At 47.8% G+C, this 25,134-nt stretch overlaps 1 protein-coding gene across 1 annotated transcript in view; it reads right to left on the bottom strand.

Annotated features, from left to right (window-relative positions):
• Positions 1-25,134, bottom strand: part of CDH11 (cadherin 11) — a 118,505-nt gene that overhangs the window by 49,047 nt on the left and 44,324 nt on the right. Inside the window, exon 2 of the mRNA XM_087827567.1 lies at positions 20,160-20,284. The gene's annotated coding sequence lies outside the window, so the exon portion shown is untranslated. The remainder of the gene's footprint in view (positions 1-20,159; positions 20,285-25,134) is intronic.

Below are 25,134 nucleotides of genomic sequence, written 5' to 3'. Positions count from 1 at the left end.
TCCCCTGATCTGTACCGCATGTACCAAATCACAGCCCTCTTTGCAAAATTAAGGGCATTAGTTATCTCTCCATTCAGCCCGAGTGGCATTATACTTGCAGACATTCCGTGCTCAGCTGAGGAATATCAAGTTTTTACAAAATCATTCATCAGGAGGTGAGACCTCACCGTGATTAGCGCTTCAATAAGAAGCCTGGGACTAAATGGAGAGTAAGCATGCGATCCAGCGGCAATTAGGCATCCTCCAGACAGCCATGCTTTTTCTCAGACCAATCCAGTTAAAGCAAATGAGACCTTTTTTTTCTTTCTTTTTTTCCCCCTGCTGTGAAATGAACTGCCTTAAATAACTGATGAGGTGACAGTAAACCCGTTTAAAAAAAAAAAAAAAAAGTTTTTCCATTAAGTGAAGCTTAATTAAACAGAGCACAGGGTAATAGCTCTTCCACCTAATGAGGGATGCACCCTGCTTGAATCACCCTACGCGCAGGGCTAGGTCTGGGAGGCCCATGATGAGACCCCCACCAGTAAACTAGAGAGGAAAAAACACATACGGACTTTAAGAAATCACACGCCACTTTGCAAAGCAGTGGATGAACTGGAGATGTGCACAAGTGAAAAAAGTTAGTTAAATATTAATATGCGTGCCCTAGCCGGTTCTTCCCAGTGGTTACAGCATCAGCCTGTGGACTGAAGGGTCTTGGGTTTGATTCTGCTCAAGAGCAAGTACCTCGGTTGCAGGCTGGATCCCTGGCCCTGGTTGGGGAGCGTGTGGGAGGCAACCAATCGATGTGTCTCTCTCACATAGATGTTTCTCTCTCTCTCCCTTCCACTGTCTCTGAAAAGCAATGGAAAAAATATCCTCAAGTGAGGACTGAAATGTATATGTTGCCAGTGGCCTTCTCTTTAGATTGACCCAGAATGATGAAGCTCCACGTTCAGTTATCCCTTCAATGAGCCATTGGAATGATTGATAAAGGTTTAGGTGCAGTGCTGTGAGGGTCCAGTGACTGCACTTCTCCAAAGGCCCCGTCTGTGCTCCATGAGGACGGAGCTCCTGCATTTGTTCATCAGCGTATCTCTAGCAGGTAGCATGGTAAGGAGCCCAGGGGAGGCATTCAGTGAATACTTGTTGAAGGAATGTGTGAGAAAAAGACTTACACGGGACACATTCATGTCTAACATGGTAATATAGAAATGAGCTTGGATGGTATTACGGGTCTAACTGTGTGCCCTCCCCCACCAAACTGTTGAGGTTTTAACCCCCACCCAGTACCTGTGAAGGTGACCTTTTTTGGCAGTAGGGTCTTTGCAAATGATCAAGTTAAGATGAAGTCATCAGGGGGAACTTTAATCCAATATGACTGTTGGCCTAAAAAAGGGAAATTGGGACACAGGAGGAATGCCACTTTTGAGCCTAGGGATGCTGAGGCTACCAGAGGCCAGGAGGAAGGCAGGGCACTGATTTTGTTCCTAGTCACACTACCCCAGGTGAACTGCACCCTGCGAGTTGGGAGGTTCTGCTATGGCCATAGGGACTGAGTTCAAAGCCAACCTCTGCCCTTCCTTATGTGCCCTCGTCTGTAAAATGAGGGTAATCCTATAGCATTTCCCCTTGGGTGGTTGTGAAGATTAAAGGAGTGAAGTGCTGACACTTCTTTGTAGCATGTTGTAAGTGCTCAATAAATACTACCTGTCATTATGATCAGCATTAAAACCTTGGCCATTAGAACGAATAGTGTTGAGGTCAATTTTATATTTCTCTGGTTTGTCATCAAAGCGATGTGGACATGGCTGTACCTGGACTGTCCACATGGAGTTGACTGGTAAAGTAGGGTCCTTGGAGTCCAGGCAGCCCCTCACCATGTGGGGGACATGACTAGGAATTCCTGCTGTTGGCACTCACTGGCTTTACCAGGTTGTCTTCCAGTTCATTCCACCCCCCACCCAATCTCCCACACAGAGATTTATCAAGGGGAGGTGGTGGAGTCAGCAAAGACCTGGCCATGCTGGAACTAGTCTTGGAGGCCTGAAGGTCAGCAGAGTGAGTCAAGTGCTGGGAGGTGAACTGCAGAGCTGGAGTGGCAGTGACCTTGGTGAGGATCCTGGGAGCCCAGCTGATGGTGAGGGCTCAAGCACTAATTAGAGCTGAGGGGCCTAAGGCAAAAGAGAGAACACCTATCAATTGGGGGGGGGGGGGGCAGCATTAGGAGGTTTCCAGGTACCCTGTACTAGGTAATGTGCCCAGCGTTTGTTTTTGTGTGTGTGTTTTTAATATGTCTTTATTGATTTCAGAGAGAGGAAAGGAGAGGGAGGGAGAGAGGGAGAGAGAGAAACATCAATGATAAGAGAGTCATTGATCAGCTGCTTCCTGCACACCCCCTACTGGGGATCAAGCCTAAAACCCAGGCATGTGCCCTGACCGGGAATCGAACATTGATCTCCTGGGTCATAGGTCGATGCTCAACCCCTTGGCCATGCCAGCCGGGCATGTGCCCAGGGTTTTATGATCATTTTCTTATTTACTTCTTACAACTCAGTGAGGTAGGTCCTAGGATCTTTAGTTTACAATTGAGAAAAATGAGGCTCAGATGACCTTTGATGACTCAGGGCAAAGTCACACATCCATTGGGACCACAGCACTGTCCTAGCCCACCACTGTGCTCACTGCCTGCTGGCATCTGCTGAGCTGCCCAGCGGGGAATCTGCTCTCAGTGGGGGCTAAGAATACTTAAATCAGATTGAAGACAGAGTTCTCAAACCCATCTGCTGATAGTTTATAGCTATATATTTAAAAAGGCATAAGTGCTGTTTGAATACCAGTAGCATGCGTCCCTAATTTTCAGCATTGTTTATGAAATGCCTGGAGGAGAGCAATTACAATAATTCATACTTCACAGCACTCTGTAATTTGCAAAGGGCTTTCGCCAGCCCTAGCTCGGTTCACACTTCCCCGCAGACAAAGGTAAGGGTTATTGCTGTCCTTGCTTTACGGATGGAGAGGGAAGGAACTGTCACACTCTTTAATGCCCAGAGACATCCGTGAAGGTATAAGGCTGCTCTCTGAAAGGCTAGAATCCTGCCCCGAGGAAGGAAAAAATCTTCCTTGAGGGGAATGTAGTTTCCGTTTGGGAGCGGATCGCTCCAACATCAGCCCCAGTCCCGCGCTCAGTCGGCTCAGCTCGGCTCGGCGCTTCGTGTCCAGGACACAGCTGGTTAATAAGTATTAAATCTGAGGGTGCCTCACAATCACTGGGTGTTTACTCCTCGCTGAATGCTGTGCTGAGCCTTCCGCGTGCTTTGTTTCCTTAATCCACACACACAGCCCCGGGTTTTTTTTTACCATGTTATCCTGAATTTATCAATGAAGAAACTGAAGCTCCGAGAGGTTAACTTGCCCAAGGTCACACAGTGAGTGACCCCGGCCTTCTGATGGGAGAGATTTCACTTTTGACAATGCGATGTTGAGGTGGGCAGCCTTTCTCACAACGGAAATATTCGATGGGGTTTGTGTATTTTTTCTCCACCCCACCTCCCTGCCCCCAGGGCCTCTTGGCTTTCACGGTGGCATCTACCAGGTCAGAGATGTGAGATGTGCTCTATTCCAGGCTCGACTTCACTGTCCTCGGGCCTCTCAGAGACACCGACTCTGACCCTGCACCTGCTTGCAGGTGCCCGCTCTCCTCCTGCTCCCCAGGGACCGCATTTTGCGATTAAAGAGGTTGATTTTGTGTAAAGGCCTGAACCCAGGCATCCAAATGGAGAGGTTTCAAAGGAATGCAGACACATCTCCTTGGAGCCACAAGTCACGGCTCACCACCACCCATGCTAAGTGGTATCCCCCCATGCGCTTCACACATCTCATCTCTGGGTTACTTCCATGAGCTTCCAAGATTCTCCCAAGACGGCGTGCTTGCAATTTTAAAAATGATTCAGAACACAAACTTCCAAAATAGTTCCAGAAAGATCATCAGTGACGATGGGGCCACAGGCAGTGTCCTGCAGCTGGGAGGCGGGGGGTGAATTCTGAGGGTAAGAGGGATCAGCAGGGATGTCGACCTCTCTATCTGTTTGCGATTGTCTGTTACTGGTCTCTCTTTCGGAAAGGATTTGGAAAACAGGGAGTTTGAGAGGAGAAGACAGAGGACTGAGAAGGAGGCAAGACAGGCAGAGGTGATTTCTGCTAGAACCTTGGGGGAACGGGAAAACGCTGAAACAGAATGAACTGTGGCCTTGGATTTCTGTCCATCAGGGAGAGCGGAGACCTGCAAGGGGGCTGACGGAGGGGCCTGTGATGTGTGCATCGCACGGGAAGAAAAGCTGCCAGCTCAGGCTGAGGCAGGGCCTGCTGTTACATAGCTAAGAAGCTCCGTTTTGGATTTGAAGTATTAATTCAATTTCCCTCTCCTCGTGCCACTTCCCAGCTGTGAGGCATCAGGCAAATTACTGAAATTTTTCTCAGGCTCTGTTTTCTCATTTGAAAAACAGAGATGAAACGCTTCCCCACACAGGGTGAAGTGGTGGGAATTCAATGATATAAAGACAGCAGTAAGCATGTGTCTGACACACAGTAGGCTTCTTTCCTTTCCCACTTTTTTCTCTTCTGTCCTGGAACCATGAATAATGTTGTTTTCAAAACAGAACAAGTCAGCCCCTGCCTTAAGCTTGGAAACCTGAGCTCAGATCCTCACTTATCTGCTGAGCCTCTCATTGCAGAGCGTGCCCAGTGCCAGCCTCTCCAACACGTCCCTGCATAGCCTACCCTGAGCCAGAAGCAGCCACAGGCAGGAACCCTACTGTAGGCTCATGGATGGATAGCTGGAGAGGGTGAGAGCTCTTTCCACTCGGTTGTCATTTTGCAATGGGCAGTTTCCCCCGAGAAGCCGGTGAACATGCCTTAGCACCAACATGTACATTTTTTGAGTCACTTGTAATCGGTGATTGTAATTCCTAGATTTTCACCAGAAATGAGAACCCCAGTGTCAAGCTCCTCCCATTTACCCCAGTTTACAAATAAGAAAGCTGAGGCTTAGAAAAGCCAAAACTTGGCCAACCCGGCACGGTTGGAGGGGACGTCATTCAGACAAGGCTCTCTCCGCAGGCTGGCTTCCTTCCAGGGCTCAGAGGAGCGGAGGCCTCCAGCCCTGCCAGACAGGAAAACTGGCCCAGCCAGAGCACCGAGCTGTGGGAATTACAACCGTGGTAACCCCCAGCGCTCTCCTGGAGGAACACAAGCAAGTGTGATTAGGGGTAATTCTAAGGAAGAAGATACACATCTACTGAGTCATTACTATGTGCTGGGAACCATGTTAGGTATTTCACATGTCTTAGCTCATTTGATCCTTGTAACAGCCCTGTGGACAAGAATAATGCCCTGTCGGTCCCTAAAGATGACCACAGACTAACTCCCAGAACCTGCAAATGTCTTGTCTTGTAGAGCAAAAAGGACTCTGTAGATGTGGCTAAATTTAAAAAAAAAAAAAAAAAAGATAACAAAACATGAGCACACCCCGGCCGGTGTGGCTCAGCAGTTGAGCATCAACCTATGGTCCAGGAGATGGCAGTTCGATTCCCAGTCCGGGCACTTGCCTGGGTTTTGGGCTCAACCCACAGTGGGGGGCATGCAGGAGGCAGCCGATCCAATGACTCTCTCATCATTGATGTTTCTCTCTCTCTCTCCCTCTCCTTTCCTCTCTCGGAAATCAATAAAAACATATTAGAAAAAAACAAAAACGTGAGCACGAGAGAGTACCTGTTCTGTTCAAAGCCACACAGTTAGACAGAGGCAGAACTGAAATGCCCACCCAGGTGGACTGGCCCTTCCTGTGACACCTCCTGTGCCATGCACTGTGCTTCTTCTGTGTTCTGATGGGCATTTGCACAGGCACTGCCCTTCTGCAGAGGCGCACCCCGCCCATGTAACTAGCTTGTGGGTCAGCAGAACCCCAGCAGGACTGGGAGGGGGGCGGCTGTGCCTGTTGCCACCTTCATAGGCCAACTCCACAGGAAGCTGGCTCTCCAGCCTAAGGCTGCACGCTCACACTGTCAAAACCTGGCTGCGACCTGGAGTCCATCCATCACTGCCAACCTCTGTCTGCACAGCCCCACATTCGGAGATATTTGAAATGCTACAGACTGATGCATCGCCATCACCGCCTCCACCATCTCCCTGGGTCCTGTTCAGGGAGCCCTCTCTGTATGACAGGCATGGGTCTAAGTGCGTTAGAGGTGATACCTCCTGTAGTTGTCACAAAACCCTTCTAGAGGAGACACCGAGTACTGGGTGATTATAATAATCTTTAAGCATTAATATATTTTTTAAAGTGTTATTTTAACTCCTTTAAAGCTAACAAAACTTTCCTGAGATGGGAGAGGGGATGTCTGCAGCTTGGGAAAGATTTCCATTTCATTAATCCCAGTTCCTTTTTACTCCTCGAAGATCTAATTCTATTTACACCGCCTGAATGCAGCCCAACAGTGGGGACTGCCTGGATCGGGGCTCCGGCGGGAGGTGGCAAAGAGAGCTTTTGTTTGGATCTCACTGCTCAGGTTAATGCATGGAGATTCCTCCACAGGCTGATTCCCAGGATGCTGTTATTCCACCTCCTGCTGGGGAAGAAAACGTCCCGGGGAAAATAAACTCAATGCAGCAGTATTTACAAACCCTGAGTCAGATTTCCATCCTGTCCAACAGGATGAGACTCTGACCCACTATTTACACTAGTAAGCTGAGAATGACATCAAAAGGTCTCTTATGAGCTGCAGGGGAGACAGTGATTCCAGTGGCTTTAATCTAGATGTGTGCTTTACAATAGAAATAGGCATCTGTTTTGACAGAGGAGAAAGGAAGCAACATTTACTCCTGTTTAATGCATAGGACAGCTAATTCTGAGCCTTGTTTCTAAATAGCCATGGACCCCACATCTCCGTGGTTTCACTGAGACACTTAGCTCGCTCTGGGAGAACAGGGTGCACGTAAGAATCCGGGGAAAGACAGAGCCCTAAATGGAGGTGGGAACACCTTGAATACCTGGAAGAAAGAATGCAGCCTGGAAAAACAGACTTGGTCTCCTGTCTCCTAGAAGGGTGCCTCTAGGTCCCTTCTCCTAAGACACACCCACCTCTGCAGCTGCACACTCACCCATAGTGGTGCTTAAGCAAAGATGAGAGAAAGGGCGAGGCCACTCTGCACAGGCAAATCATTACCACAGTTGTCAAGTGTTACTACTACATTGCAGCATCAGTGTTTCTCTGGGCACCAGTCGGCTGATGTGGAGGCATCTGAGTGAGCACTGGGGCCAGAAGGGCTGGAGGTGAAGTCCCAACCTCATTAGCTACCAGCTCTGTGGCTTCTTGAGCAAGGCATGAACATCTGACTCTTCATTTCCTCATATAAAATTTCCTTTCTACCGATGTTTGTCTGCTGCACCCCTTTTCCCTATTCCACTAAGCCCAATTCTCCGAATATATAATAAAATTTACTATAATTTAGCTGTGTAGAACTTAAAGACTATTTCAAAAATTAACAGCTCTGAGATATAACTCACATATCAACAATTCCACCCTTTTCAAGGATATAAGTCAGTGTTTTTTAGTATATCTGCAAAGTTGCATCCCCATCACCACTATCTAATCCCAGAATATTTTCCTTACCCGCCCAAAGCAAACCTGTACCCATTAGCAGCCACTGTATTTAGAACATAGTTTACTGACCAACATCCTGCTAGTCTTCAAGGGCCAAGAAGTCTCTAAAGTCCACACTGAACTACTCCTGAATTTAGGGTCAGTACCAGTGTCAATAAAAAATTTGAAGGACAGCCCTCTGTGGCCCTCAGATTGACGGCTGAAATCTTCCCCACCTTCCCGAATAGATGGTGTGATCCTGGAAGGAAAAAGCCATGTTTCTCACATTGTCTTTCCCCCAGCACCTCAGCTCAGGGCTGAGCACAGAAGTAGGTGCCTGGTAAGCACATGACTTCTGATGGCCGATCGCCACCTCTCCCAAAGACCAGCGTGTCTGTCATCTGTCTGCTTCTCCTGATGTGGATGCCTCCACAAACTATCCTGCTCTGTGATGATTCTCCCCAAAGCATGTGCTGTTAATTTTTCATCTTAATGAACTGTCTGATCGAGTTTAGCAACAGGAACAGTGATAGAAGCACCATGATAATGGCTTATGCCTTGCTATTGTCAGAAAACTCCTCCCCACCACACTGGCACATAATTGAAATAAAAGATCTCAGTGGCCACAAACGCCATTTGTCAAGAATCAAGTGGGGTAAGTGCTATTTCGAAAATTCATCGTAACAGGCTTTACCAACAGGGGTTATTGGGACGTTCCCCCGATGACGCTGTGCGAGCAGTTACATGCAGGGCTATCATTCTCTGTGTTTGCCGGAGTGAAACCACTTTGGGCACCAGGCTACATGTCAGCCGCAATTTTCCAGAATATTACAAATGCACATTCCTTTCAGGCAGGAGCTGGAGCCGGCCGACAGATGCACACGCAGCTGGTGGCATCCCAAGAGCGGAGTGCTCCGGATTCCGATGCCACTAAGATCTGAACTGTGGCCCAGGAGGAGCTCAGAGGGAGAGAGAGCATGAGGAATGGAGAGGGGGATGACTAAAGAGCCCACTCAGTGCAGGAGCGTGGAGGAGCCCAGACTCCAGTCCTCTGCTCCAAGCGGCTTTCTAAGGCAGGCACCCAACCAACGTGGTCCTGGTGAACCGTAAGGGCTAGTGGCAACTGAGGCAGAGTGTGAAGGGGCAGAGAGCTGCAGGTCCTCAGCCGAGAACACTTCCAGGGGCGAGGAGCGACAGTCCTCCGGTGGGGTAGGAACGGGGTTGTGTACAGTGGGGCTCGGTTTAGGAGCAAGTCTACCTACACTGGGATCTAGTGATTCCAACAGGTCTTGGTTCTAAAAACATTAAAGGAAAATTAAGCAGCCCTGCCTTAATTTATGTTGGTAGCTCTGTGGTTTCATAAAAAGAACATTGGCATAGGGGCTCGTGTTTTTGTTTTCGTTTTTTTAAATATAATTAACATATAACATTATATTAGTTTCAACTATATATTGAGAAATGATCGCTACAATAAGTCTAGTTAACATATATTGCCATGCATAACTATAACCTTTTTATGAGAGAAACTTTTTATTTAATTTTTATTCTTATCTTTATTGTTGAAAGTATTACACGTGTCCCATTTTTCCCCCCATTGACCCCCTCCACCTCACTCCCACCCACTACCCAGGCCTTCACCCCATTATTGGCTGTGTCCATGGGTTATACATATATCCATATAACTTCTCTGGTTAATCTCGTCCCACTCTCCACCCCCTTTCCCTCTTTCCTCTGAGATATGACCGCCTGTTGCATGCATCAATGTCTCTGGATCTATTTAGTTTGTCAGGTCCTTTTGTTCATTAGCTTCTTCTTAATGAAGACCCTTCAACATTTCCTGTAGTGCTGGTCTGGTGGTGATGAGCTCCTTTAGCTTTTTCTTATCTGTGAAGCTCTTTATCTGACCTTCGGTTCTAAATGATAGCTTTGCTGGGTAGAGTAATCTTACTTGTAGTTCCATGTTTTTCATCACTTTGAATATTTCTTGCCACTCCCTTCTGGCCTGCAAAGTTTCTGTTGAGAAATCAGCTGACAGTTGCATGGGTGCTCCCTGTAGGTAACTAACTGCTTTTCTCTTGCTGCTTTTAAGATTCTCTCTTTGTCTTTAACCTTTGGCACTTTAATTATGATGTGTCTTGCTGTGGGCCTTTTTGGGTTCCTCTTGTTTGGGACCCTCTGTGCCGCCTGGACTTGTAAGTCTATTTTTTGCCTCAAGTAGGGGAAGTTTTTTGTCATTTTTTCAAATAGGTTTTCAATTTCTTCCTCTCTTTCTTCCCTTCTGGCACCCCAATCATACTAATATTGGGCCTCTTGAAGTTGTCCCAGAGGCTCCTTCTACTATCTTCATATTTCTGGATTCTTTTTTCTTTTTTGCTCTTCTGGTTGGGTGTTTTTTGTTTCCTCATGTTCCAATTTGCTGATTTGATTCTCAACGTCCTCTACTCTACTGTTGATTCCCTGTAAACTATTCTTCATTTCAGTTCATGTAGCCTTCATTTCAAATTGGTATTTTATTATGTTATCGATTTTCTTAGTTATTTCCCTAATAGTCTGCTTAAACATCCTTACAAACAAAATTCTGAACTCTGTACCTGTTAGCTTGCTTGGATCTATTTCATTTAGTTCCTCTTCTAGAGAGTTCTTCTGTTCTTTCCTTTGTGACATGTTTCTTTGCCTCCACATTTTGGCTGCTTCCAGGAGTTTGTTTCTATGTATTATGTAGAGCTGCTGTGTCTCCTGGAATTTGTAGAGTGGCTCTGTGTAGTAGGTGTCCTGTAGGGTCCAGTGGCTCAGCCTCCCCAGTCACCTGAGCTGGGCCTTCTAGGTGCTCCCCTGTGTGGGCTGTGTGCACTGTCCTGCTGTAGTTGAGCCTTGGTTGCTATTGGTGTCCCTGGGAGGAATTGACCCCCTGGCTGATCGGCTGTGAGGACCAGGTGGAACTATAGCCAAAGAGCTGCTGTGCTGGAGAACCCCTATGGAGCAGGATTTACTTCAGTGGAGCTTTGGTGTTCACCAAGTGCGCCCCTTGAGTGTGCCAGTCTTGAATGTGGTAGGGTTGTAATCCATTGTGGTCGAGTCTGACCACCAGGTGCACTGTCTCTGGGGCCTCCTGGGAGGTGGAAAGTTAGCCTGTGCCAGTGCCTTGCCCAGGGCCACCCAGCATGAGCTACACAGCAAACCGTAGTTGGCTGCTACTTGTGCTGGGCTTGGCGGTGTCCAGGAGAGGCCAAGCTATGAGCCAATGCAGCTGCCGCCAGTGCCAGGCCTGGGGCCGCTTATCAAGATGTATGGGGCCTGCTGCTGCTTGTTTGAGAGATTTTAGGAAAGTCCTAAGCATGAGGCTCGAGAGGCCACTTGCACAGAAAAGCCCCTGGAAATGGCCTGGATGAGCTGCAGGTGGGGAGGGGCGGGGCCTCCGGGAATCACGGGGCGGGGCCAGAGGTGTGAGTCGGGTGCTGGCGATTCAAACATGGCGCCCGCCTGCCGGCTGTGTGCGGGAGGACTCGCCACAGGAGCCATGGCCTCCGCCAGCTCCTCTGCCTGGGAGGAAGCCGCCCCTCCAGCTGTCACCCGGATTTCAGGCAGGTTAGTTCCTCCCCGAGCGTCCCAGGTCCCTTCAAGCTGCTGCCCGGCGCTGGGGCTGAGGGAGCGCGTCCGCGTCCAAGTGAGTCCGTGCGCGGGCCCTTTAGGAGGAGCTGCCTGGGGCTCCCGCAGCCTCCACAACCCTCAGGGACAGTCCCCCTGGTTTCACAGTCTCTGTGGGGACGTCTCTTCCCGTCCCTGGAGCCGTGGGCTGGGGGCCTGCTGTGGGGCTGGGACCCCTCGCTCCTCCGGGAAACCTCCGCCGCCGAGACGTCCCTCCCGGGTTTCAACCGCGGCACCGGGTGTGGGCCCGCGGCCTCGTCTCTGAGATTCTGCGTCTCCACCCCTCCTACCGGTTTGGATGCTTCTTCAGTTCCTTGGTTGTGCGACTTCTGTTCAGCTGGATTTCAGGAGGCTCTGAGTGACGGTGGTTCTGTGTTTTAGTTGTGATTCTGATGTGGTTGCGGGAGGCGGCGGGGACCGCGGTTACCTACGCCGCCATCTTGTTCTAGATAGAAACTTTTAAGATTGAATCTTTTAGCAAATTTCAAATATCCAATACAGTGTTATTAACTATAGTCACCACGTTGTATATTACAGGCCTAGAATTTATTTCATAGCTGGAAGTTTACCTTTTGACCGCCCCCACACCCGTCTCTGGCAGCCGCCGATCCGTTCTCTGTATCCATGTCTGTGTCTGTTGCTGGTTTTCTTGTGTTTTTTTTAAGATTCCACATATAAGTGACAGCATATGGTATCTGTCTTTTTCCGTCGGACTTATTTCACTGAGCTTAATGCCCTCGAGGTCTGTCCATGTTGTTGCAAATGGCAAGGTTTTCTGAGTTCCTTCTTTTTCATGGCTGAGTGACATCATTCTCATGTAAGAGCTCACAGTACCGTGGCCCACTCTTCCATCCATGACACTTGGGTTGCTTCCATGATTTGGATATTGTAAATAATTGCTGCTCTAAACTTGGGGGAACAGCTATCTTTCCGAGTTAGTGTTTTGTTTTCTTTGGATAAATATCCAGAAGTGGATTGCTGGATCCCATGGTAGTTCTATTTTTAATTTTCTGCGAAATCTCCATACTGCTTTCTACAGTGGTGCCCCAATCTGCATTCCCACCAGCAGTGCACAAGGGTTCCCTTTTCTCCACACTCTCACACAGGAATGTTTTAACTTCTTTTAAAGTCAGGAGGAAAATCAACCTTTTAGGCAGAAAATTGTATTCATCTTTATACCAAAGCAACCATACAATGCAGTATTTAATATTTGTATGGACAAAAGGAGCTTATGAAGGGGAAGGTGCCCAGGACCCATGAAGGCAGGTTGAGATGCCCAGGGAGCCAAGGCGCTCGTGCCTCTCACTGGGTCAGGGAGGCCCACCTGGAGGAGGAATCCTTCTCAGCATAGCCAGACAAATGGGGAAGAGAAAGAAATCTCATGCAGGGGAAGCAGCAAGAGGGCAGCGGCACAGTGTGTTCGGGGACCAGCAGCAGTACAATATGGGCAGAGAGTAAATGGCAGGAGGGAGTGGGGCTTCAGGAGATGAGAGGAAGGAGGGGCTGGGTCATGTCAGTCTTAGAAGCCGGGCATTACAGAAATCATGCCGTAGCTGGTGGATCAGGCCTGAGGAGGAGGGCATGGAGCTGGCCCTGCACCCGCAACCCTGAGCGCCAGCCACTGTGCCCCAGCCGTTGCCCTGTGAGCACAGGCCCCTTGCTGCCACATGGAGTCCAGCTCAAACCCTTGACAAGACTAAACAAGCGACTAAGGCTTTTTCTTTCTTTACCCAAAACATGGTGTAAACTGTTTAGGGACAATGAATAACAATCCTCCTGGATCCATTTCTCAAGTGGAAATTCTGAAGAGAAATTAGGAGTGTTGAGATGTCCAAAATAGTATCTGTTATGGACAGAAATATGGTACTGCAGGAGATCTGCTAGACATTCATTTAGAGTGGTACCTTCTCACTAGCCCTTGCAAATATGTAGATGATTAAAAAAAAAAAAATGTTTCCTTAGGAGAAATAAGTGTAAGAGCTGTTGCTATGTCAACCTAACGGCATTTGGAATGGTGCTTAGGTTCTAAAATTCAGAGCCTCTTAAAAAGATGACCTTATTGCCACCCTCCCCCCGGCCCCCCCGTTTTTCTAGAGCTTCCCAATGGTTGCTTCTGCCAGGTGTGTCTGACTGCAGCCTTCTACATCCTCAGCAGACACGATTATTTTTAGTATGTCTTCTTACCTCTCCTCTCTCTCTCTCAAACTGCCTGGAGCTCTGAGTCCCCTACAGGGCACAGGGTAATTTGGGTGAGAAGCCTCCAGAGGAAATGGTGGTTCTGATGCTTAGGATTCACATGGGACCAGGGAGAGCTGATGGGCAATGGCCTGATTTTGTCTTGAAAAATTCGGAGAGCAGCTGGACCTTCCTGATGAAATCAATGTAAGGAAACAGGCAGACTCAGTAGGGGGTGCCCCCTCACTGGCACAGGGGTGCTATGAAAATGGGAACTCCCCTGGTCTTATTCATGGTGCACAGGCAGAGTTAGCACGGAGCAGTCGTTCAGGAGGGAGGGAGTTATGAATGGCCAGGAAGTCATTCCTCGGAGATCTCACCCCACCACTCTCAGTTCCACAACTTTATGCAGCCGAGACGCATCTGTGTGTGTCGCCCCGCAGGTCTAGAGCACCCTGCCTGCAAAGAGCATGCACATGTCTTGGCACAGAGCATAAGAGAGTGCCACCAAGGCCCTCAGGAATGTTTTGATGAGTGAATGAATGAGTGAATGGACGCCTGAAAACAATCCTCGGGGTCTCAGAGGCACTTGGCTGAAAACCGTATCAACACTGTCTTCTTGGGTTACTTCCTGCCTGTCACAGGGTTCAAAGCCCCTCTAACGCTGAGCACAAACTATTCCCCGCCACGTAATGCACAGAGGAAGTGCACCCATAACGTGAGCAGGGCTCAGGTGCTTTGATCTTTAGAAGGAGGGAATCCTACACCCACCTTTGAGCTGCCCTGTGAACTCTGACAAGCAGAACAGAAGTCACACAGTCTCAATGGCCGGTCGTCGGAAATGGAGGGATTAGATTTCCATGGGGCTGTCTGTTCCCATCCTGGGCCACTGGGCCCAGACCAGATGGCAGGAGCAGGGAGCCTCCTCAGGTCACCCGGGGCACCCGCTTCTTGCTGAGTGAGTGCTTAGAGAGACAGGCAAAGACCTTTTCCCAAAGATGAGCACAAGGCAGGTATGAAGTGGCCCTTAGAGGGGCCCCTCCTGCCATTCCTGACCTGGGGGTGGATTTGCTGCTTGTGGCATCTCAGGGAAACTTGTCACAGACTGGAACATGTTCTTGGTTTTAAGTACACTTGGGTTATCTCCCTAAGTCAGCGCTGGGGAGAGGAAGCCCAGCCACATCTGTGGGTAACTGACAGCCAAGCCGCACCTTGATTAGGGATTGAATTCATACCAATCGTTGCAGGGAACATGCCAAAATGATTTTTTTTAAGTCAGTTCTCTAGATGAAAGGTAGAAAGTCACTATTATTTTTGCAATTTTTCTATAAGCTTGAAATGTTTTAAAGTGTTTTTTAAAGTTTAAAATCAAAAGAGAGCAAGCAAAACAAAAAGGGAAAAATTAAGTTTTCTTTTTAAAATCAAAGTGTAAGACAGTGTGCACAGCAGTGTTTACAGCCAGACACCATTTACGCGCACAAATGTGTTGGAAGCAACTATAGGGAAGTGTGGTTGTAACTGCCCAGAGCATCTCTGGAGGGACACATAGAAAACCCAAAATAGCACTGCCTCAGGGAAGGAAACTCATGGACTAGGCCAGCGATTTTCAACTTTTTCATCTCTCAACACACATAAACTAATTAAAATTCTGCAGTACACCAAAAAGTGTATTATGTTTTTGCCTAGCTGACCAAAAAAATGGTATAATTCTGATTCATTCACACTGGATGGCTATTGTTGTGTTGGCTGTTGTCATTTTTTTATTTGACAGTCTCAGGGAAAAGAGGTGAGTGACCCTGACTAAACGTCAGGTATGGCATGTTTTAAAAATTCTTGCGGCCCACCAGCTGAAAATCACTGGACTAGGTCATAGGGAATGAAGGAGACTTAATTCTTTGCTACCTTTTTCACCTTTTGAGTTTCAGACTATCTTCATCTATTTAGCTATCTTATCTATTTCAAGATAATAAAAATAGAAACAAACCACCTAGTTAGGACAAACACTGGCTCAAGAACTTCTAGACTGTTCTTCTTCCTGAAAAATCCTTCCTGATCTTCTCCTAGTAAACTCCTAGTCATGTTCCATGTCCAAACCCAAAGGTCACCTCCTGCCGGAAGCCTACCCTGACTTCCTCTATCAGAGTCAGCCCCTCTGTACTCCTATGGACCCCAGAAGCTGTCTGAAAGAATCTCTGTGCCTGTTATGTGGTTATTTGTGTGGCTCCATCACAAGAAGGGGGGCTCTTTGAAGGCACGACTTTAACTTCTGTTATATTCCCAGACGCATGTGCATTTGGTTCCTGGTTGTAACCCCAGTATGTAGTCCACGGGTTAGAAAAGGAATGGTTCTTAAGAGACGGTTGATGCGTGAACACACCCAGGGTTCTGTTTTCCTCTCCCATGTGTTTCTTCTCAGTGTACACACTCAGCTGCACACAGCACATTGGCCAGAAGTTGCCAGGGCTCCTTATGACTCCAGTGGATATTCAGGTCACAGCCACATGAAAAGAACTGTAATGTACCTGCCTTCTGACTTGGCGAAGACTGGAAGGCAAGATACGAAAGAATTGGAAGAGAGAGTGCTTAGGAACGGAGACCTTGGCTCTACACTGTGAATCACAGGGCCCTTGGCAAGTTTATTAACCTCTCTGAACCTCAGAGTCTTCATCCATAAAAGAATCATGATGACTGCACTTACCACCCCAAGTTCTGGTGACATCAAACAAGGTCATGAGTGTGAAGCTCTGAGCGGAGTTCCTGGCACATGGGCTGCTCATTAAACACCAGCCCTCATTGCGACTGTCAGGAGGGCTCTCTGCACTTTTGCCCATCTTTAGCTCAATAAAGCAGGGTCAGAGGACCATCACTTTGGTTCTTTGAAGGTTTTCCTTAGGTACCCATCTGGGTAAAGGTGGGATATTCAGGTCACCTGGCACGGGAGAGCTTCCTGTAATCCTCTCTTAGTTGACTGCAGTAGTGACAGTCACATGGTACACACTGAAGGACAGCAAGGTAGTCAGCAAGTGAGCTGTGTCTGTTTATGATTCTGGTGACAACAGCTACAGACAGGTACTTGGCCTCTTTCTCCACAGTGGCCTACATCCCAAAATAGGAAACGCGTGTGCACAGACAGACCCAGCAGGCGCCGGGCGAGGAGGCCGGCTGCCAGCATTCCAAACTGTCGGGGACCACGCAGAGCCAGGTGAGCTGTCCCCTGGCGGCTCTTTGGGATTGACTTCTCTGCAAATGAAAGATAACTGGGTAACTTGGGACCGGCAGCCCCAGTGGATTATCACTCAGGAGGGTGTCAACGTGTGTGTGTTTTTCATGAGCTTAAGGACAAACATTTTCCACTCCAAGTCATTCATACTGCGCCCCGGTGCCCTATGGAAAGCCCAGCAAGAGAGCAGGTTGCCAGAGGCCCTGTAGCTATGCAGGTCATTCCTCCCCTGCTCTGAGGAGGTGCTTGAGGAAGAAAAGTGCCAGGAACCGAAGCTCAAGTCAGTCAGTTGCCCTGGAATCAGCCAGACAGCGAGGTGTCCTGTAAGCCCAAACCACGGCAGCACCATTGTTCAAAGTCTTTCTCTTTCACTCTTTCCCGATCCCCCCATCTCTCTCTCTCCCGTCCTACTTGGATTTTGAGTGCTTTATACAAAGCAGCCTGACTGTAAGTTCCTTCAGGAAAGGAGAAGCACTGCTTCGTCTCCCCCTGTGTGTGGGATGTCCCAGGCACCTTCCCAAGCAAGGCGAGCACTGCAGACTGACTGGGGATCAGGGGTCTGGCTCCAGAGCCAAAGCTGTTGGTTAGTTTAGTTTGTTTCTCCAAAGCCTTCCAGTATGATCACAAACAAGTCCTCTCCTCCTCCTATGTAAATCAGATCCGTCTCTGTGTATAAGAATCTTATCCTGAAAGATCAAAGGCCATTCCATCTGTACGGGGCTGTGGTTTCTTTTGCTTTGTGTTTTGTTGGCCCCCTCTTCTTTAAGGGTCCTACGAAGCACCGGGATGGGTTTACCTTCCTCTTCTTGAAATGAAAGCTACGCAGGACTCTTCAAAACAGGCGGTTCTTCATTGCTAAGTGGAAAATAAACCTAGCAGATTTCCTAGAAGAGAAATTAAATTCAAGCACCTTCTATTTAACTCCTGACTCTGTTCCATTGATACCTTACTCTAATCGTCCCTATTATCTAGAAAAATGGGAAATGTCAGCCGGGCGTGTCCTGTCGAGGGACTGAAAGGGCTGATGAGATGAAGAGACCCATCTGACTTGGCAGGAAGGAGATGCTCACCATCCCCAGGCACAGCCACAGAAGGGATCCATCTCCTCCGCTGAGCCAGGCTTCAGAGCAAATGAGTGCAAAATATGCTAATGCAAGAGGAGTCAGTCACACAGTTTCCAAATCAAACTGGCACCTTTGCAGGGAAGCGCAGCTCTGCTTCCCTGAGGAGCGCCTGCACTCATGGTTTATTCCCATCACAAGCACTGACCAGGGCTCCGGGGAAAGACCTGGGGGTGGGGCAGAGATTCCCCAAACTGAACTATTGTCCCAAAACAGATCCACATTCAAACATGAGTGTAACACACCTGGGGCATCACCGAAGATTTGAAGACCTGTGGGTCCCAGTCACAGGGGATGACCATCTGTGTTACAATAGCTTGCATGGACTGCCGCAAAGGCCTCAGGCCTCATGTGGAGGAAAGGTGTTTTTTTTATCAATCATGTAGCAAATTCATGCAGGAATAAGGCAAAAGAGGGAAGTGGTACAAGATACAAGCTGAAGTCAGGCTTCCCCAAGAATAAAAATTTCCACAGATTAAAAAATAACCAATGTGGACATAGGAGAGTTACCCATCTTCTCTAAAACTCAGTTTTCTCATTTATAAAGTCTTGGATATTAATAGGACCTGTCACATCAGGCTTTTGCAGGGACTGAGGGTGGTGATGCCTTTAAAGACCTTATGTGCCTGGCACACATACAGTCAGCGCTCAATACCTGCCAGCTGCCATGACTGGGACTTTTGCACTGTGGTAACATTAGTCCCCCTTCCTCATTTTGTGTGCAAAATATAGTTAAAGTCTCTATTCATACGTTTAACAAGCATTCACTGTGAGCCTACTCGGGGTGAGATACGGTGCTTATAACTGGGAGCATGGTGGTCTATAAGTAAGTTCCCCCCTCAACAACCTCTCTGTCTTGCTGGGAAGACAGACAACGAAATAAACAATTCCAGCCCAATGTGGAAATCGCAGTAAGGGGTGTAATCTCTGACTACTGACGTGTGGTCTAGCAAACACCCACAGTTCAGTCTTAGGGATCAGAAAAAACTCCTTAGAGATAGTGAGGTCCAAGCTAAGATATAAACAGAGTAAGAGCCTGTGAAGAGAGAAGGAGGTGGGGCTTTGTGGAAATGATGAGTGTGCCATATGGTAAATACTAGAGCAGATGTGTACAGTGAGGGCCGGGTGTGTACATGAGGCCTGGGTGTGCAGAGAATGCATGAGAGAGGGGCCTGGACCGTAAAACAGAGGCCCCATCCTTGAAGGGTCCTAGAAGCTTATTAAAGGAGTTCAGACCCCTATCATTAAAAAGGATTGAGTGGGCAAATAACATAATGTCTGGGCTCAGGGACACTATTCAGGTCACATATGGAAGACGGATCATGCTGGAGCTGACGAGGGAGCAGTAACCTTGGAGGCAAAAAGATCTGTTAGGTGGCAGTTGCAGTAAGCTGGGCAAAAGAGGGTTTGGTTTATGTCTGAATGGTGGTAGTGGGAATGGAGAGAAATAAATGTATTTCAGAGATCATAAGAGAGTAGAATCAATGAATACATTGATGTTGGAGGTAAGGGATTGAGAGGCAGATGGGATTTCCTTCCAAGTTTCTGATCTGGGTGAATGTTGACGCTCCGCTGAAAGGCAGAACACAGGCACAGCGAAGGTTTAGAGGAGGGAAACGTAACTGGTATTCCGAATCTGTGTTTAAGGTGCCCTTTGGGCATCCATATGGAAATGAGCTATAGACATTTGGATGGACAGAACCCTAAGTTGTGGAGAGTCCCATGGGTATAACTAATTATTAACTTCCTATCAGGATTGTTGGACATTCCATAAAAATGGCTCATTGCCACCAGGCAGGAGGAAGAGGTAAATGGATTCATAGAACCCTAAAATATAAGAAATGCTAGCGAGCCTAGTCCAGCCAGCCTTGTGGCCCAGGAGAGAGCTCATTCACCTAAGGGTACTCAGACAGTGAATGGCAGAGCTGGGCCTCAGGGCTTAGGGTCTAGCATTCTGCCTTTTGAGATCTGACAGGTCTAGCCTGCTAGCAATCTCTTTTCCTTTGGGGATGTAAGCCCCCTTGTTTACTTTTAAAGAATTCTTTCCAATAGAAGGAAAGCAGGAAATAGCAAGATAGCAGTCATCTTAACCAGTCTATCCAGCTGAGTCCGTGCTAAAGAATTATAATCCCCTTTAGTTCCTTCTCCTCTGATTCTTCTATAGTCAAAAAAACTACCATCCTTGTACTGGTACCTAATAGGTGTTCCGCAAAGAGAACCCAGTAACCAAGAATAATGACATTCCTGAAAGCCCAAGAAAGCAGCCTGCTTCCCTCTTAGGTTCTGTTTGGAAGGAGGTTTGAAGGGTGGGCCTAGGAGGCATCCTGCCCACCTCCACTTACATGCAACCTCTGAATCGGTAACGTCGGTCCATCTTACCTCCTTCACCCATTGGATACTTGCTGCCAATTTCTATAAACCACTCCACCCATCTGATTGGTCACTCAACCGATGGCAGCAGGAATGATCGTCACAGGGCCACGTAGCTGAAAATATAGTAATTTCTGCCAAAAAAAAAAAGTGAAAGGATCATTAGTAACCTAGAGGTGACACTAATAAAGTGATACACTATGAGACAACAGGTGCCTAAGTCAGACTTTTCTCTTAGATGGAAACAGTCCAGGTGTGGAGAGAGGGTTGTAAACAAATCATCACAACCATATGCAAATTGGGCGACACTGGCCGTGAATCTACAGGTACCATAGGATGGTGCATCTGGAACTTGAATTACCACAATAAAAGCAGTCATACATCCAACTTCTTATACCATGCTATGTGTGTCACATGCATTTGCTAGACAACTAGCAACAGACCTGGAAGGGGGATATAAAGTCTCTGAGCCAGTTTCTGCTGGAATCCCCGTGTTATCGGAATCCAAAATAAAAACCTTCCCCCCTAAAGTGAGAGGTGCTCTTTGGTACTGCCAGGTCCTTGTGGAGTGATAGGCCCCAGGGCAAAGAATGACAGTGGTGGCACTGGTGACAGGAGATGCCGTGCCTGTGCTAGCAGGCCAGAGCCCTGCACTGACAGAGCTGCGATTCTTTATCAGGACTACGTCCCCACCCCCTCCCTGCACTGCCCCCACCCTGGAGCTGTGTGGGGGCTGTTCTGCCTGGATTCTGGTCTGATTCATTTTCATATCTCCCTAAGTGTCTACCACATTTCCTACCCCAGAGCAGCTGTCCAATGTATATTTGTTGAATGAATGAACAGCAGAATATGGAGTGTCTGAGCAGCTATCATCTTTGAAAACAGAGGCATTGAACCCTGGGACATTGAGGCCCACACAGCTTCCCTAATCCAACAGGCAGAAAGGACTTCTTCAGCGTCCTTCACCTCTAGAGCTTCTACCTTCTGGGAGCAACTCAGCCTGCACTAAGGGCCTAACCAGCTTCTTACTTTGACTTTATTTATTATAAACCCCCCCAAAATCCACTTTTCCTTGTCTCATCTTGGTTCCACCTAACAGCCCTTCACATATAATACCTTCTCCAGAACAATAACAACAGGAAGCAAAAATCCTTATTGTTAAGTCCAAAATTTCTTCATAACACCTTGACTTGGTGAGTGAAGCAAGAAAAATAAAACAGTCCTACTGTGTGCTATCCCCAGGACGTCAAAGACAGAGTAGCACTGAGATTATTTCCAGATGCAGAGAGTCATGGAGAAGAAGCCACTGGGGGGGGGGGGGGGTCACACAGCACAGAACGAATGAAGAAGGACCATTACTTGGCAATCGCATTGACACGTCACCCCCAGATACTAATGCCCTTGGTGGTCCCCTTCCATGTGAATCTGAGCTGTCCCTGGGTAGCCAGTGAAACATGGCAAGAGGGATACAGTATGATTTCAGAAGCCGAGTCATGAGAAACCCTGTAGCTTGTCTGATGCTCTTGGAAAACTCGCTCTGGGAGAAGTCAGCGGATGCAACGGAAGTCTGCATATTCCAGATCTCCATGCTGTGAGGGCGCTCCAGCCAGCCCTGTGGGGGAGCTGCACAAACAGAGAGAAGCCCAGTCACCTCTAGCCACCCAGGGCATCCAAGCTGAGGTGCCAGATGGGGAGTGAAGATGCCACCTTGAACATCCAACCCAGTTACACCTTCATGTGATGCCAGCCCTGACTAGACAGCATGAGAGACCCTACCAAGAGCCATCTAGATGAGTTCACTCAACTCAACTACAAGAGGCAATAAATTGTTTTCATAAGCATTTGGGGGTGGTATGTTACTCAGAAGTGAATGACTAAAGCTCTATACACAGAAATGGACCAGACATTTGCCATCAGCCTCACCACTGTGTTCTCTTTACCCATAATCACTCTGGGTATCAGGAAACCCATCTCACGGCTCTGCTCCGAGGGGTAAGACTCTTGCCTCAGGTGGCATGACTCAGCAGTGCGGGCTTCGTAGCCTGTGTTTCTCCCATTTCCCTTCTCCAGCCCGTAAATAATACAGCTGTGTCTGCAGCCGGTGTGTTTTAAAAAGTTTACTTCTCAAGTCAATAAAAACGAACTGAACTCCCACTTTTCCTTGCATTCTTTCCCTCCCTGCAAAATGTTTCCTATAAAACTCCTTTCACAAAAAGCCTGCAAAGACGATTACAAGCTTTGGAAGGAAAGCAGAAATAGATGAGTGGCTTGTCAGTGAGCTAGGATCGCTGAAGACACTGGAGAAAGAGGAGCTGAGGACCCTGGTGGAACATGGTATACGATGTCATGCTTCTTAGCAGAGAAAAAAACAGAATAAGAAATCTAAGTTGTTTTTGTGCTTTTAGCAGAATTGATGGGGAAAAAAGAGCTCTTTGGGCCTAAGAGGGCTGGGAGGGTAGACTGCAGACCTTCTCTTTCTAAATAGGCAGTCCCTGGTTGGAATGCTCATTTTCCTTCCTCTCCCCACATCTCATGACTCCCCGAGACCTAGAGTCAGGTGTTCCTTTCTGAGCCAGAAAAATACAACCCAGTATTGCTGCATCCAGCCCCACCTACGCTGAGGACTCTCGCCCTCATTTCCCAAGACCCCAGTTACATCTGGCCAAGTACAGCAACCACCCTTGCACAGCCCCTCCCATCACTGTGTGTACCGCCCACAGCACTGAGCTCCTTAGAGGCACAGACCCTTCATGCCATATATTATATCAGAGAGACTGAGAAATCAGGAAAAGGAACACTGAAACCGAGGGTGTAAATTGAAATGAAGAAAATACTTGGCGAACATACAAAAGTCAAGGAGAAACCTCGGGAAAGGACGGGGGTGTGACTGCGGCAGATTTCTTTTGCTGGATTCTGATCCTACAGGAAGCTTGGCATGTGCAAGACTGCAAGTATATGTAAGTTGGCTTAAAACAGTCCCCACCCCACTACATCAACGAGAGGTTCAGGATCCTCAGGCCACTTGCTGTGTGCACGATGCTGGTAGAGATACGACACAGGGTGATGGGTTAAAAAGGAAAGAATTGCCACTGAGGGGAGCTGGAGAGCCCAAGGAGACAGTGACAGCACCATTTCACAGATGAAGAAACTGAGGCTAAGTGGTAAATGCCCAAGTGCATAGAGCAAGGAAGAGGCACAGCTGGACTGAGTCACTAGCAAGTCCCCTCCCTTCCCTCCAGCTGTAAGAACCCACCAGGAGACCCACTTCCCAGGGTAAATCATACCTTTTCCTCCGGCATGTGTCCATAGATTCTTTCTACTTTTTGGTACAAAAACACAACAGGGAATTTCAGGTATCTTGGTATGGAGTTGACTAAAATTATCATTAACTATGCTCCTATTAAATAAACAAATGAAATGTCAGATTTTGGAAACTCTTATTAGGTAAAGAAGTCAAGCAGTGGCAAAAAGGTCCCTGCCAGTTGCGAAATACCGAGATGTTTTGCTGGTGTTGCTGTTTTCCTTGCTCTGCAGGCAGCAGACCCTGGGTGCCCTGCAGACGGGGGCTTGTCCTTCTGTGGGTGTCACATGTTGCCAATATTGTCAGTGGGATGGATAAACCCAATTAATAATCACCACTGCATGCTTTCTCTTTCCTGCTTCCACCAAAGTCCCAGAACCATATGGTGAAGCATATTTTGTAAGATAGGTTTATAGATTATGATTTTTTTTTTTTTTAATGGGGGAAGCAGGAAGCTATTAAATGTGTGGGAACAGGACTTAAATTCCCAACTCTGCCTCTTCCAAGCAGTTTCACTTTGGGTGAGAAAGAACTCTTGGAGCCTCCGTGTCTTCACTATAAAATGGGTATAATAGTAACTGTTTTGTAGGACTATTCTGAGGAACAGTAATAATAAATGCAATACCTCACCCAGATGAGGCACGCAATAATCAGTAGCTGTGATTATGAAAAGATATAGATTGTGCTTTTTTCCAAGTGGGCACGCCCAAAACGTCAGTTTTACCTTTTATTGTACATTTGATATTCACAAAGCCCTATGGAGGATGGATAAGCATTTATATAGAACTAATACTCATGCATTCGCATGTATTAATAGTAACCACATAGTTACTATTAATGTATAAGTGTTTTCCACACCGGGCCTTTCTCAGATGAGGAAACTGAGTCTCCAAGGTCACCAGCTCAGCTTCGATCTGTGCTCCCGCTAGAATGGTACAGGCTGCCCACTGCCCACTGCTCATGCCTCCCTCCCGAATCTCCAAGGCCAGCTACTCACTGTCCGTGCCAGGGTGGCGCCCAGCATCTGACTGTAATTACAAGAGAACATCCATGAAGAGTTTCTGGACTCCAAATGGATTTGACACAGTGGCCCTTTAACTCAAACTCTCAACACGATTATCTTTATTTCTCTTTAGTAGTTTTTCTAAGTAAGCCGTGTCTTTAGAGGCGCCTAATGCAAAGTGACAACCTTCTCCGTTTTGCAAAGCAACGGAGGACGGGCGCAGGGAGAGTCCATTGTCGCCATGGTAATTACCGCACAATACCTGACGGCCAATGGACAGTCAGGAGGCTCGGGCAGCAGCTGAATCCGGCATTGTCCGGGCCCGATAAAAAGATTAGAAGCCCTGAAAAGCCGGGGAGCAGGATCTCACAGCTCCGTCGCTGGGCCCTGAAAGGCCCATTGTCCTGCCACCATAAATTCTGGGTTCCCGGGGCACTTGACAACTGAAGCCGGGGACAATAGAATTCCTGTGTCCAACAACACACTCCTTGTCCGATGCCAGTCTTATCAGCCACATTTACAAATGTCTCTCGTTGTACCCAAATAATTCCCTATTAGAAGGGCTATTGGGAGCAGAACTAAATAAATATTCACAGCCTTTGTAATATCTTTGGGAAATGAATCAACAAACAGTCATCTAGCATATGAGCAAACCTCCTGCTACACTACATTCGATCCCT

Source organism: Miniopterus natalensis, chromosome 18 (genome assembly GCF_054644295.1).
Source record: "Miniopterus natalensis isolate mMinNat1 chromosome 18, mMinNat1.hap1, whole genome shotgun sequence".
Classification (NCBI taxonomy): domain Eukaryota; kingdom Metazoa; phylum Chordata; class Mammalia; order Chiroptera; family Miniopteridae; genus Miniopterus; species Miniopterus natalensis.
The sequence above is the reverse complement of the archived record's forward strand: the minus strand, read 5'-3'. Positions and strand labels throughout refer to the sequence as shown.